This window comes from Amblyomma americanum, chromosome 8 (assembly GCF_052857255.1).
Source record: "Amblyomma americanum isolate KBUSLIRL-KWMA chromosome 8, ASM5285725v1, whole genome shotgun sequence".
Classification (NCBI taxonomy): domain Eukaryota; kingdom Metazoa; phylum Arthropoda; class Arachnida; order Ixodida; family Ixodidae; genus Amblyomma; species Amblyomma americanum.
Genome location: NC_135504.1, coordinates 153,386,285 through 153,402,219, shown reverse-complemented (window position 1 = coordinate 153,402,219; position 15,935 = coordinate 153,386,285).

The following is a 15,935-nucleotide window of genomic DNA, read 5'->3' as shown; positions in this document are numbered from 1 at the left end:
CACTGGTTACGGGAGTGAGGGACTTTGTGGGGCTTTCTTAAAGACGTCGCCGACACATTCCATTTCCTCGCTGTACGGTTTTTCTTAGAATTCCTAAACGGTCTATCCAGAAGGCAGGTGACAAAAATTGTGATTGAGACATTGTTTACTGTGCAGATGTATCGGCAGCCTTACTTCTCCTTTCTTGGCAACAGTGCATTAATGCGTGTTCATTGAATGTGTGTTCAATCAGCCACAAAGACATTCCTTTTTAAACTTCAAACATCAGCCTTACCTGTCAAAAGGCGGCTTCGTGGAAAATAGACTTTCTTGCCATGGTCAGTGAAGTGTCGCTTGTGTCAGCAGCAAGAAACTTGATAATTTCCTTGTGTTTTGTCTAGATGCTGTGTCTTTTTCTTGGGGGGGGGGGGGGAGGGGACATTCTTCAGCGGACTGTAAACAGGAGATTGAGATTACGCCCTATACAATAAGTTTTTTGCCCACAATCGAAGGTTGTAAGGTTTCGTGTGATCATTAGTGCTATAGGACTGTTTTGCCTGTGGAACACCCGCATCGCATATCGCCACGCAGACCCGCCACGTTTCTCAAAGTCTCCGTTCACAGATCAGTTTGTTATGAAGCGTGGTATATACTGCACAGGATCGACCTCCCCCCGGGCTGCCTCACCTCGGGGCATGCGTGTGTCACCCGGAATTGAGGCTTAGTGTGAGCTGGATGCTGATGTGATTGATTATGACGGGTTGCGTGATGAGACCTGGTTAAGTCGGCCTTGAAGTCTGTGAGTATTTTCACTTCCGTTTTTCATTTATTTTATTTATTCACCATATATACAGTACACCAAAATCTGTTGGGCGCATAGCCGAAGCTGTTTGGGGGCCACTAGTCATACATACTTGGCAGCGAAAAATAATACAGCGTTAAGATAAAATGAACACAAAGTCAGGATAGTGAAAACACAAAAGGCGAATGATAGGGAACTATGCATGTCACTATACATTATAACGAAAAAATCTTTTTACAGAATAGTCAAAGTTTCTGGATACTTTCACGTCTAGCGCGATAGAATTCCGTATGTGTGCACCATAAAACTGTATTAAACGCTGGCCATAGATGTTGCGCGTTACAGGTAGAATAAAATTAAGGTTGTTTTGCATTCCTAGTGTTCCGAGTTGGCAAAGTAAACGGATTGATTGTCCCAAGCAATGTTGTTCACCGTCATAGACACCGTTATAGTTGGTGTACTTGCATGTAATAAAGAAAAAGAAGATAGCATAGTGCTCTCGTGCAGTGGCCAGCGTAGCTAATCTGTTCGCGCCGCTGCTGGTTCGAATCCCAGTCATGGTCATTTTCATTGTTTACCTATTTATGGTTTGGCCCAGGCAACACTGAAGGTCAAGCTTCACACAAATCGGTGAGCCGGTAAGACCTCGTGAAGCAGCTGGCGTTCTCGCACCAGAACCCACATTCCCATGGTATTACATCATGTTTCATGGCCCAACACCTTTTGTAGACCAACGCTCCAGGTGCTCGACGTGCAGAGGCCTCGAGGCGAAATCACTCACTGAAAAAAAATAAGAGATAACTGATGCACCCGCATAGGAGGAATGCGTAGGCAAACACCAGGATTCGAACTAGTTTTATTGTGGCCGCAATGCAAGGTACTAACCGCTATACGATCACGGCTGCCCGGGAGGGACGATCGAACAGGGTCACGTGATCATCTTATTGAGAGAATTGATGTCAATTCATCATTTTCAAAAATGTCTCAATTAATTGCGTATATAATTAAGTTTCATCATTGCCCATTTTGAGTTTTCAAGCTTCGCGCCACATTTCGATTTCAAGTTTGGCACCCTGCATCGCTCCGTCGACACTTCCAGCCTTTCAGATTTGGCACCACGCTTTAGCTCCGCCCACTTCCGGCGTTTTCAAATTGGGCGCCGCTTTTGCTCCGGCCTCGTCCACTTTTTGGACATTTTTGGCTCTAAACAAGTAACGAATTACCCCACATGCACCTCATGATTTCCCCTGCGAGATGTTTTGATGCTCTGTTTAATGCAAAGATTCTTTTTCTTACAACTTAATTCTTTCGAACGTTATCGTGATGAAAAGCTCGGGGTAGCACTAAGCCGCAAACATCGCCGTAAAATTCTGAAAATAAGAGATCGCGCAGACCGTCGGGTGCGACAGACTGACAGAGCCGCCGACTGGACTGCCTACAACCGCCTGGACGCGGCAGCGCGGCGCCACGCCAACAAGCTATACCGCCGGCAGTGGGCTTCACTATGCCAAAGGATGGAGGAAGATGTCAGCTCGCGGAGGTTGTTTGGCACACTGCGGGGCATCACCGAACCACAGGCAAACCGTCAACCACTGGCCGCCCTCGCAATCTCTAGCGGGCTCAGCTTTGAAGAGTTGGCAGAGCGGTTTGCCGATCAGTTCTCGCCGCCCAGCCCCGCAAGCGCAGCTCCTGAGAGCCCCAGATGCGACGCCAGTCCCTCGCCCGTCGCCTCGGAAGGTCCATGTGATGCGCCGTTCACCGCGGCGGAACTGCACAATGCGCTGCAGCGCTACCGCCGCCGCTCGGCGCCCGGACCGGAGTGGGTTACATACCGGATGCTGCGAAACCTGGATGCGAAGCAACGACAGATCCTCCTGCAGCAAGATCAACCTGGTTTGGGAACGCGCGGAGATACCGGAGGATTGGCGAACCGCGGTCGTTTTTCACATCCGAAAGGCAGGGCGCCCACCTACGGAGCTGAGCGGATACCGACCAGTGGCACTAACATCAGCGTCGGGTAAGCTCATGGTGCATATGACGTTGCAGCGTCTGAACTAGCGGGGTGCGGAGCACGGCTGATTCTATATCGGACGTTGTTACAGCTCTGGAGCATGCCTGGGCGGCAGGCCAGGTTCCACTTTTCACAACGTTCACCGTGCACCAATTATCGCGGTGCTTGAAGGGGCCGGTGTGAGCGGGCGCCTTTTGCGATACGTTCGTGGCGTCATGAGCGGGTTCACCATGCGCGTACGAGTAGGGGGTAAGCTCTCCAAGCCTCACCCGGTGGACATAGGAGTGCCGCAGGGCACGCCTATGCCCACCGGGTGATCTTATCAGCATTTCTGTTTAATGTGGCCATGTCGTTGGTGCCGGCCTCCCTTCCCACGAGCGGCCGACACCATGTGTACATGTCCATATATGCAGACGACGTAGCTCTGTGGTGCCGGGGACCACCGGGCGAGGCATTCCACATGCGGGGGTTCCTTCAGGGAGCCCTGACCGCAATCGATGCTAGTTTGCGCGGCCTTGGTCTGTCGCTGAGCGGGGACAAATCGGTGGCTATGGCTTGCGTTTCGCGCTCGCGCGCGCACCTTGCGCCACTGTCACTGGACGGGACTCCGATTCCTTGGCGTAAATCGGTGCGGTACCTTGGCCTGGACATCGACTGGCGCCTTTCCTTTCGCCCCGCGGTGACCAAGGCCTGTCTGCAGATGAAGAGGATCATCCCCGCCGTGCACAAGCTCACCGCTCGATGTCAAGACATCTCCCAGCAAGCCGCGCTGCGGCTATACAATGCCGCAGCTTTGGGGGCGGAGCTCTATGCGCTGCCGATCGTCACGGTGCGCAAGCCGTGCTGGAAGAAACTCGAGCTTCAGCACCGCAAGTCCCTGCGCGCGTGTGCCTAGGCCTGCCTAAAAACTCGCAGTGCGCCGCAACGTTGGCCGAGGCAGGAGCGTGGCCACTTGAGCTCCAAGCAGCGCGCAGGGCACTGAATCACATCGATCGGCTTCACCGCACACCGGACCATGGCTCGCTGCTGCAGCGTATGCGCTCTCACCCGCGCTCACGAATGGGCGTGGCGCTGCTCGAGTATGAGCAATTGACACAAGGCCTACCCCCCTACGGCTCCTGCGCGCCCTGGCCTGCTGCCTCGGAGGTACAGCGAGAGGTCGTCGGCATTGCGGGAAAGCGGAGAACACCCCTCTGTGCTGTGCAACAGCTGGCTAGAGCCGTCATACACGAGGAGCTCCAGTACCATCTCCTCGTGTACACCGACGGCTCAGTGGCCCGCGACAGCTGCTCCCTTGCAGCTGCGGCTACCATCCCCGCCCTGCGACGGCACAGCCAGCAACACGCAAGCTTCCAAGGCTCCTCCACCACGGCGAAGTTTATGGGGATCCGGCTCGGGCTGGACCTGCTGCTCACCCTCGGCCCTCCGCCGCCCAGGAGTGCTCCGCTGTTCGACTACCGCGCCGCCCTCAGACGCCTGCAATTTAACGGCTGCGGTACCTCACTAGTGCGAGAAATTTGCTCGCGTATCGAGCGCCTCGCGCAGAGAGGATGTGCCGTGCGTGCACAGTGGGTGCCCGGTAACTGCGGCATCGCCGGCAACGACGAAGCTGACGACCTCGCGACCGCTGCACACCAACTACCTGCCAGCGATCTGTCCCTTGCGCTGAAGGACGTGCGTGCGGCCATCCACAACCATCTCCGAAAGCAGCACCCCGACCCACGCATCGCAGGAGGTGAGCGCATCGACAGTATCACCTGCTGTCGCGCACTTACACGGTCACAACATGTAATGATCCCCCGTGCGAGCATTGGTTGTGTGTGGCCCGTGGAACGACGGGAGCGTCACGGAATCGCGACGAGTGATGTGTATGACGTATGCGGTGCAGTGGAAACACTAGAACACCTGCTCCTTCACTGTGCCGCGTTCGCCGATGCTCGCTGCGATATGCTTGCGGCCTATAGGTCGCAGGGCATACTACCAGACTTCATCAAGATGCTATTGTGGCCGCAGGAAAGTGCGCGCACTCGTGAGCGAACTTTGGTGAGCCTCTGTGCATTCCTCGAATACACGGGCTTGACGTCCCGTCTGTTCTCCGTCAGGGCCGAGATACATGGAACGTTTTCACGGCGCAAGCTCGCGTTTTTCGCCCGACGGCGCGCACTAGACGCTCGGCGTCAACAATGCGCCCGCCGCCGTCGATCTGGACAAGCCAGATTTTTGACGCGCGGCGTCCGACGGCCGCCGGAAGCGGCCAGCAGGAGCAGCCAATCGGCGCTTAGACTGCCTCTGCCACTTCCGTCTTCTCGCCCGCGCGGTCTCTTTTGTACCACGGTGTTCATGTGTAGTGCTTCGCGCGCGAGTGCTTCAACCCACGACCGGCTTTATTCAACCTGAATCGAAATGGCCATTTCGTCCAGGGCAGCTCGTCTCGTGTATAACGACAAATTGATGAGGGAAGTTAGAAAGCATCCAATATTGTGGGACTCTTTGAGTACCGACTATAACGACCAACGAAAAAAAGCCTTGACGTGGGCCGGAGTCGTCAACGAACTAGGATGCGACCCAGAAGGTATGTTTACATTGCTATAAATTTTTTAACGCTCGTTATGCTCACTAGACACGAATTTCGTGCTGGCAGTGGTCGGAAATCTAGGTCGCCGGCGAACGCAGAGCAAGCACCGCGGTCCCTGCGGAAGCATGTTGTAGAGGGCTTCGACGGTTCAGTAAATCAACAGCGACATGCTTGCACGCGACGGCGCTGCGACACTTATTGCCATGACATATTTTTTTTTACATACGCTGGTAAGCACGCTTGTTTAGTATGCTGAAGCGGGGGTCCTCTAAGCTAACGAATGCAATCTGAGGTACCGCGCTTCTCAGAAAAAATTGTGACGTTCGATCGGAGCCGCAAATACATGCGAGAGATGAAGCCCGAGAATCGTGCATCAGGGAAAGCAGCTACAAAAAGGTTTTTCTTCCGTGGCGCATCGCGCGCTGTCTGAACAGACCTGCTCATAAGTGCACTAGTCGGCCGCACGTAGTTGTTTACGCGCAAACATATTGGCATTCGATTTGGTAGTCCAGCATTGCACTAAATGCATTATATTTTAGATGGCAACATGATGAGTCGAAGGTCAGCTAGCAGCATGTTAGTGAGACAGCTATTGTTGAAAGTGGTGCGAGAAATATTCGCGATAGCATTTGCTCTTTTGATGGCATTTTGGTGAGGAGTTGGGTTTAATCTGTGAAACTTGCAAACAAATTGCTGTTCTCTCATGTAACGTAAAGTTACCTTGAATGGGACTCCACGACAGCAAGCAACCTAAAAAGAATTTATATGCTTGAAATAGAGCTATACTGAGTATTGCTTTGTTTTTCTGAAACAAAAGTAAAAAAAAAGCATTCTAATGATGCACACATAATCAGGATTTCTTATGTCTACAGTTTTCGTCTCATTTCTATAAACAGCTCTTTCAGCACATACGTTTTGAAACAATAGCCTATTGAACACCGAATGGAACACTGATACCAGACATAATCCACCATAGCATATGAAAACTGCTAGGACCCATTATGGCCACCAAATGGTTGCTCATCGGCTACCCACATAAACATGTTACATGAAAATAATGTTGGTGTAGTGACTATGTTGACCCACGAGCTTTCCGATCATTTTCTGCATTTACACGAGGAGCTTGGCTGCATTTCATTTTCTTGAAATGTATCACTCTGTACTTGTTTTCAATCAGTGTGATGTCGCCTTATTATATCTGTAACTGCAATTCTCGCCCGGTTTATGTGTACATGGATCAAGGCTCGTCAAGCTCTTCAGGCTTTTTTCCTCAGCCCTCTTCCCCCTTTCAGGTGAATAATGCCATATTCTTAAACCCTACTTGCAAGATCCAATGTCCAGGCGCGGTGGAAAAGTCTGAGAGACACATTCACAAAAAAAGAACACCGCGCCTGGAAGGATGGCGCTCCGAGTGGCTCGGGAGCGGACGCTGTGAAGAAGGTGCGATGGCCGTATTTCCACCGGCTCATGTTCTTGAAAGACCACGTGGATATCGGCAGGTATGTCTCCATTGCTTCATGCTTACAGTTAACTTTTCAAAACCATTTATTTTATCATCGGGGCCCATAAGAGAGTGTTACATAGGGGGGGGGGGGGGCGATTCACATGACAACAACCAGATGATGTAAAAGGAGTTTAAAAAATACAAAGTTACAGTAGTCCCAATAAAAAGGCAAAATATATTCACCAGTTTGAGGTTTTACAATGTAGTGAGTGCAATCTCCTCTTTTAGGCTTGAATGGCATTGAAAAGTGGTGAAAAAATCGCATGTTATTGAACCTATGCTTGTGTGAAACCGTGAGTATGATGACCAGGTTAAACGACGCCAAAACACTGCACACTACTGACGCTGCTGTTTCCAAACATTCATGAAGGAATGCTAGCAAAGCTAAGGTGTGAAAAAGTAGCATGCGCTGATTAGCCTCACGTAACATACTTTTTTTTCAGCACCTTCTCCAACAGCCACCATTCGGACGAAGCAGCCTGTGTAGAAACTGCTGAGACGGTGCTGAATGGAATGTTCACCGACTGTGACGGTAAGAACGTGCATTCAAGTTCCTTCGTGCCTATTTGCAAAGGTATATACAACACCCAAAGGTCCATACATACAAGCCCAGCTTTCAGGGACATGGCCATTTAGTTCGGCAAACTGCCACCACGGGCCGCTTCACCCTGAACTCCTTCTTTCTCTTTTCTTTTCCCCTTTCCTGCCTCGCATAGCCGCACGCAGGCAGACGGGAGGGCGCACAGCTGCGGGGTTGGGTTTGGCGGTTAATCATTGTTCGGATTCCACAATGTAGGAGGAGGAAGGAGCAAGTAGGGCTTCGTGGGCGAAAAAAAAAAACTATCAATGTGGCGTGAAGCCTTCGCTGCGCCTGAGGAACGCATGTTCAGTAGCAGGATATTGAGAAAGGCGCCCAGTTAGAAGAAAAAGAGGGGACGGAAAAGGCAAGATGGCTGAAGGGCTTGTTGAGGCCGTTCGATAGGGACGCTGTGTGGAGTGAAAACGCGTGGTTCTTTTGGACGAGTTTGTAAGGTAGAGAAGAGATACATCCCAGCAGAAACAGGACGCAGTGATACAGTGTGTCATGTCTCACCGGCGCCGTTTCTTTTCGCTGCATTACAACTAGCCCAAAGTGCCACCTTAGTGAACTCCTGGATTTAGGCTCGTGATTAGAAGCCAAATTAATATGTATAAAAATAAAAAAATCAAGGACGCCGAATGCAGGGATGTCAGATGCTTGTAGAAGAATTTTTTGGGCGAACGCAATAGAAGCGTCCAAAAGGCCAATCTCAACAATCATTTGGGGAGTTAGTTGCAAGATGCCGTCTTGGTTGTGTAATTGCTGTCGCCTATCTTTGTGGCGTATCAGTGAACCAGCTCTTTTATCGGCGTAATGGCATGTACAGTTTTCAGAAACACGTCAAACTCCTCATCAGCACGACTATAGTTCAGCGCTATATTTCGCGAAAAGTAACGGTTATAAATTTTCTTTCTTTTTTTTTCCGAGGACGGTTACTGACTGCAATGCTCTCCTTGAGAGAGTGATATCCGCTGTTGACTTTCTGAAGGCCTTTGATGATGTATTTTAGTTACTGTATAGAGATATTCTTCAGTTTTATTTGTCGTGCATGCTTTTATTACTGACTTATTGACCTTGTATGTTATATCTTTGTGCCCTTCCTGCTTGCACCCAAGCAAGAGGTCGGCAGTATTGGGTAAATAAGTAAATAAATAAATACAGGACTTCGTGTCCAGAACTAAGCGTATCTAACATAAACTGGTGAAACCACGAATAGCGGCGCACTCCAGGTTTTTTTTTTGTGACCGTAGTGAGACACTCCTGTGCAATCTGAGGAGACTGAACGTTCTCTTGGACACCGTCTCTCTCATCGTGTACCCTCAGCGTTCATGAACTGAGCGGCCAACAATGGCTTTGCGGGACAGTGGTAGAAACACATTGCTTAAATTAAGGGGCTCAGATGAAGCAATTGCCGACAGACCACAGTAAGGGTAATCCCGCCTATACATTGAAACCACCACCACTGCTCTCCCAACAAGCTGCACAAAGCATGAGTAGGATTGTTTTTTGGTTCTGTTACGTAGTTATCAAACAAATCCATGTACCGTTGTTTGCGCTTGTTTATTAAATTATCCTAGCCCGAAGAGTCGCCGCGGTGGTTAAGTGGTTATGGCGCTCGGCTGCTGGCCCGAAAGACGCGGGTTCAATCCCGGCCGCGGCGGTCGAATTTCAAAGGAGGCGAAATTCTAGAGGCCCGTGTACTGTGCGATGTCAGTGCACGTTCATGAACCCCAGGTGGTCGAAATTTCCGGAGTCCTTCACTACGGCGTCCCTCATAGCCTGAGTCGCTTTGCGACGTTAAAACCCAATAAACCAATCCAGACCAGCCCGAAGCAAAAGAAAAAAATTAACCGTCCTCACCATGTTTTGTGTACTACAGTTCTTGTACATCGTAATCGGGCCGGACAGTTATTCAGGACACTGACTTCAGTGTTGCGACAATATTACAAGCGCTGCAACGCCATGCGTCGGGTTCCGACTTTATATCCCTCTATGGTTGCCTGTCTCGATCTCCCACTGCATGCAGTTTGTACATTTGCAGCATAGTTTCAGAAGGGAATCTATGGATAAAATTGGGACATGCAGCAACGTAACCTCCCGAAAATGGACACAGCGTTGCTATACAGAACACGCGGAGTGTAATACGCTTCTTACCTGCGCAAATGTAACATTTGCATCGCAGTCTCAGGCTGCAAACAATTTTTACGTTAGAACCAGAAAAAAAATTCAGGGGGCACTTTGTTGAACTAAAGTGCGGTGAGGCGAAAGCCTTTAGCGCGGTGTTGCTGCTTGTGTCACTGATGTGGGGTTAAGGTGTTAATTAAGTACACAATTGCTTGTGAATCTTAAAGGCTGGAGACACTGCAGGGCATTTGGGAGGCATTCATCTGATTCGACGCCCTTCTGCAAACACTCTCCAGCGTCCAAGACAAGCAGAACTACATATGCGTTTGCAGGAAGTAGCGTAGTCGTTAGCAGGCTTGGTTGTGGAACGGAAGGATGGTAGAACTACTCTCTGAGTATTTGCATGCTTGCAATCATACTATTATGCTCCTGCAAAAGTGATGAAACCGTTTGCTCTATTAGTTGCCGGCGGCGACACCATTACAATAAAGTAAAGACTTCGAATGGTGATTCCTTGTAAATGCACTGCTATCAGTGAGTGTTTGCGACCCGATTTTAGGATAGTGTCTCGCTTGTGAGAAGAATTCGTTCTTAACTCACTCTTGAAATCTTTTAACAAAAAAATAACTAAACAGATAGACTCACTAGAGAGAATACATGGGTAAGCACTTACCCTTCATCTCGTTATGAGAAGCTGAATTCGCGTTGTTGCTTGTATCATACTCTTTTCAAAATTTTTTGCATATATATTGAATTTTTTCTGTGTTTTGCGCCTTGTTATGAACGCTGCCAAGCTGCAGACGTGACGGACGTTCATTAATATCGTGTTGGCTGCAGCAAATAGCGCGTGCTTTTTTTTTCTAATGTATACAGATTTTTCTTTTAAAAGCCGTAAAAGATGCATCGTTGTGGTCCGTGCAGGTGGATTGTTCGCCAAGGCGGACATTATGTCCGTGATAAAGTTCATTTAAAAGACCATTAATGAACTATAAATTGAAGGCTGTAAACATCGAAAGTTAACCAAGTCTTCAAAATGTTTTAATAGATACAAAGTCTTTAAAAGGATTCAATTCCCAAAGTCACTCACGAAATGCGCCGGCAGTAGCACATCTCCACTTTATGCCATGGGGATGAGTTTATCGCCGCAATAACTAAACAGCGATACTTAATCGTCGGGCCGACCAGCTGCCTTCTTCTGTGCGCCGCGAGAGATTTGGGGAGGCAAAGTCGCTTGGATAGTGAGAATTACTCGCCCACATTCGACAGTACTAGTCTAAGACTGACGCGCCTGACAGAGTTCCTGACAAAGACGCACCAAAGCCAAAATTAAAAAAAAGAGGAAAACAGGGAGCACGGCAATAAAGTAGAAAAAAAATGGCGAATAATAAATGGCGTCGGCAACCAGCTGAAGGAACATGGGCTGGGAATGAGGGGGACACATAGGTATTTGGCTTTTCCCTTAGCCGCCTTTGTCGCTTCGACTCAGGCGGCTGGAATGCGCGTCTTAACATGGATGGGTAGCAGGTGCTCGTCACGTGCAAAGCCAGTTTAGACGAAAAACTTGACGATCCTGCTCATCGGGCCTTTCCCCTTTGACGTCACGCTGTTTACACCAGGGATAGGTCTCTCCCAGCTGTAAAGAAAGTGACAATGCTTTGGTTTACACAACCGGTTTTGTCGGAAGGTAAAGCAAAATTAAAAAAAAGGAATTCTTTCGCGATGTTTAGTTTCCGAGAGACGTCTTGGGACAAAAGGGAAAGCACGTGAGCCTTGCACGTGATCCCGAATCCTTGACGCTGTTTTTATGCTAGGTTGTTCGCTGGCGTACTATCAATACAGTACCATCGAGATGCTGAACACCATTCGTCCCCACCCAGCAACTGCAGCCTCACCTTTCTGCCAGAAGCAACTGATGTACCACTCCGTCGAGAGAGTCATCGCGAAAACGGTAAGTTTTTAACTTTTTTGTTTGAATATTGTAACATTAGAACCTTTTTTATATTTGTAACGCACTGCTGGGTGCATTTAGTCATTACCTGAGGTTTGATTTTGGCATGTGCAGCCATATACTTCATCAGAAAAATAAAGTGCATTTATTCCATCTGTAGCACTAAGTTTGCAACCTAAGTAATGGTCTTTCAGAGAGTGTTAAAAAGGTACCCTGGAAAACTCGCTCCATTTAAAATAATGGCAACGCAAGAACAAAAAACAATTAGGCATTGTATTAGATTATCTGCTTTAAGTGTGGATGATTCATCTATCACCGAACACAAAGACTTGTTAAGGACAGTATGCATATGGTAGGGAATAAAACAACATTGAGGGTCACATATTTACTCCGCTCACGCACCATTTAGTCTACTAGTTGTGACTGTTTTCACCCGGTTTAGGAACGAGGTGCAAACTTTATTCCCATATTCAAATGCACTTGCTCCACTTTGCACCGGACTAGTCCCGAGCAAGACAACATCGTATCATTCACAAAAATGTACATGTTCATGTACATATCGTTTTCTGTAATGTTGTTATAAAAATGTTTGTTGCGCTTCGTTTATGGGTCACAACATTTTCGCGTAGTATTGCGTGCCTGCAAATAGTTGTTCAATTTAGTATTTGATATTAGTAAGTCGCACCGACCTTAGTATACCGAATTTAGTATTATACCCTGCTACACGGGCGCTTCGAATGCCTTCCAACCTAATGTCATTCGACTCGACTGCCGAACTTACGCTGCTATACATGAAGTTTCTCAACGGCATTCGGTTCGGATGACATTCGAGTCGACGGAGCTCGGCGGAGACATACCAGATTTTGGAATGCCGTCGAAACGCGAACGCAGCCCGAACCGACCAATAGGCGTTGCCGCCGCCATCGCTTCGCCCCGCCCACAGCCGCGCGAGTGCTTTCGGCTCTGTGGCTGCTCATTTTGAAACCTGCTGCTCTCTTTTTCCTGCTCTTTGCTTTGCAAATAGCTCGTGTTCTGTCTACGTAAGTGCTTGAAGATAACAGTGCACCAAAGAACATTTACCGCGTGAGCATGAAATTTCGCCAGCTATTTTCCGATGAGGACGCCTGTGCGCATATACTATTGTTTACATCGCTGCGTACGAACAGCTAGCGCTCGTTTGCATGACTTAAAACACATTCTGCGCTTTAGTTCTATTAAATAATCTCATCTTTTTTGTACTGGTTGTACCCGTGGCTTGTTAAGGCAGTGCGACAATCTGTGGGAGGAAGCGCCGATACGATCGCTCGCCTGAGAAACACTTGACAGCTGGGCTACTGACATCGTGTACGATCATCGCTTGTCGCTAATTGTCCCGACTTCGTCCGACGCGATCAGTAGTTTATTTTAAACTGCTTTATTCAGAAGTATGATTGGGGACCGTTCGCGGTAATTGAAAAGGCATAACTTGTTATCCACAAAATAGCAACGGCGACGACTGCCTATAGGGCGCAGGGCATACTACCATGCTCCATCAAGTCGCTATTGTGGCCGCAGGGCAGTGCGTGTACTCGTGAGCGAACTTTGGTGAGCCTCTGTGCATTCCTCGAAAACACGGGCTGGACGTCCCGTCTGTTCTCCGTCAGGTAGTTACACGCAGTGACCGAACGCTCCGCGAGTTCTACCTTGAACGATTAATAACTGGACGCCCACTCCAGTTGTTACCAACACAGTGCTGTGCGCGTGTGTGATTTAATTCCTCTAAAGTGAACTAATCACGCGCACAACCTGGACACATTTCTTATTCTGTAAATAGTTTGTACATATTACTTCTCCCCCTATCCTCTATTCCTGTCCCCTCACTTCTTTCATTTCATTTTTCCATTCTGCCTGCTGTCCTTTATTTCCGCTGCCCCAGCTCAGGTGCTTCAGTATCGATGGCAGATGCCGGGGCTAGCAAAAATCTTTTCCTTCCTTTTTACTATTATTTTTAATAAAACCACTACCACCACCACGACTGCTGCTGGTCGTAAAGCAGTGCTCGGCGGTTTGGGTCACACCGGCGCTTCCCGTTCACCGTATGTGCACCCTGCGATGTGAGCAATAGTTGATTTGAGGTCACTGTTGTCAAAACTACACTCGTCGATCATTTGCGTTCGCTCAAACTTGTGAATTTGCTCTTCACAACCGCCGAATTCGAAGACGTAACCCTGCGGACTCGCTAGGCCTAGCCGTCGCGGAAGGGAAGGGAGTCGCCGTCGATTAAAATTAATTGGGAAAGCGCTTACAGCTGGTGAGTGTTCGAGTGTGCACATGTGAAATATACCCGTTCCTTTCGCTTGTTAACAATATGGATAAGGTAGAAGGGCGAATATATTCACACCGTCGCCTCGCCAGCGTGTTTTCGCTCAGCCGCCGGCCTCCCGAGGACATGAAGGCTGACAGTCCGCCAGACGGATTCGTCGGTGTCGTTGGCCTCAAAAACTTGTCCCACTACAGTCATATATGCTGCTGTTGACCGTGATAGTGTCGTTGTCGCACTAATGTGACCACCGCTACCGTCGTCATCGTACACTGAAAACGAGCTGAGGAAATTTGAAATGCGTTTGTAAAGTGTCGCATATCGCCGCGGGAGTCCGTCGAGTCCGAATGCCATTCCAAGTTTCGAATGTCATTCGACTCAGGTGTCATTCGAACGTGCTCGTGTAGCACATGTATTAGGCTTTCTCGCGATTGCCAAGGACGATTTCTATTAGCGTTTGTCGTGATGACGCTCTGCCGCCTTCATATTAGCAGCAGCATTTTTTTGTTTCATAGAGATAACATGCCAATTTTCCTCGTAATAAGGTGCACGTGCGCTTGCGGATCTTATAAACCTAATAAGTACCACAACAAATAAAATCCTGAGACTCAGTTTAAGTTTCCCTACTTTTGGTTTCACCCCCCCCCCTCCCGCTATCTTCAGATATATGAAATCGTTTCCTAAAGTATTGTCAAACTGTCTTTATTTGTCTTTCATTTAGCGCAAAGGATACCTGATCGATTGGTAAGGGTACTCCAAATGCCATTGTACCCTAGAGCCTAGGAGGAATCTCAACGAGGCCTGTCAAAGCGAGTTCACATCCCCAAGGAAACCATCGAATCGACGCCTCCAGTCTGCCTCTGAAGAGATCGTGTATGAAATTAAAAAAAAAGCTCTCCAACTGCCGTCGATCAAGCGGTCTCCTGAAGGTGAAACTTGACCACGACATTTATCGATGGGCCTTTAACGGGAAAGGCCAACCATTAGAAAAAAAATGGCTAATCTGTGAGGAACAAGACTTCTCCAGGCTCCAACTTCCGTCTGCATGGTCGATACGGGAAACGAAACTTGGGAACACGGTGGCGATTGAGTTTCCAATCAGAATTAAGGGTGGGGTAACACTTCAGAAGTCCTGCAAGAGGTTTCCTTGCGGATTTCCTCGTGAGACATTGCAGGTTTTCATCGTGACAAAGATCATTGCTGGCGCATCGTAATACTGTGATAAGTGTTTATTCCCATGGAGTTCTACTTTTGTTCTATTTGTGTTGTTTTCGCGTTATTTTGGCTTGTTTTGTACAACGTGTCACCTGTTTAGCTCACTGAGTGTTACTGTCTCTATTCCACTGCTATGACTTCTTTTTCGTCAAATTTTTCTAGTTTTTATTTAGTTTGTTGTTTATATATATAGCTCCACGAAATGGCCACGCCAGATAACCATATAATCTTGTCTGCTACCTTTGACAGTTGCAGTGTCACATTCACGCTGACCAATGAGACAGCTGTAAAGACAAGACACGAGAAGGACCTTCTTCGAAAGACATACTTTGAAACTGTGCAATCATTTTTGCCCCAGAATGTAAGGCTTCCCATTATGGGTAAATATTTTGAAGACCGGTTTACGTCACTGCGCAATATTGCGGATAGGCGCTACAGGAATTTGACAGGCCGTACGAAACCGTCCTTCTTAAAAAATAAAAGGTTCATAAAGATTCACTTCGGGTCGCAATCTAGCCCACCTGAAACGAATACCGGAGAATCCATAGAGAACATCATAATTTCTGCTCTGCAAAAAGAACTCGAAAGAGTAGGAACAGTTTCAGAAAAGGCCATAAATGAGCTCAGAGACACCGTCTCTACCTATAAGGCTAAGCTTCTTAACCTAGAGCAGGAGAATGAAAAGCTGAAATCCGAAAAAACTGCAATGCTACTGAACAAAGGAATAATGGTCGGCGAGGGGTGCAAAAAAACAGACCGAAGGAAGCTTAATGCAGCTGGATATACCATCGCGCAAGCACTTGATGCTGTACTGGAGAGCTACGGCTTAGATGTATGCCAGCTTCTCGTAACTGACTTAAAAAGCCTGCTGCATAAAGTAACATTCAAGGAAAATGGA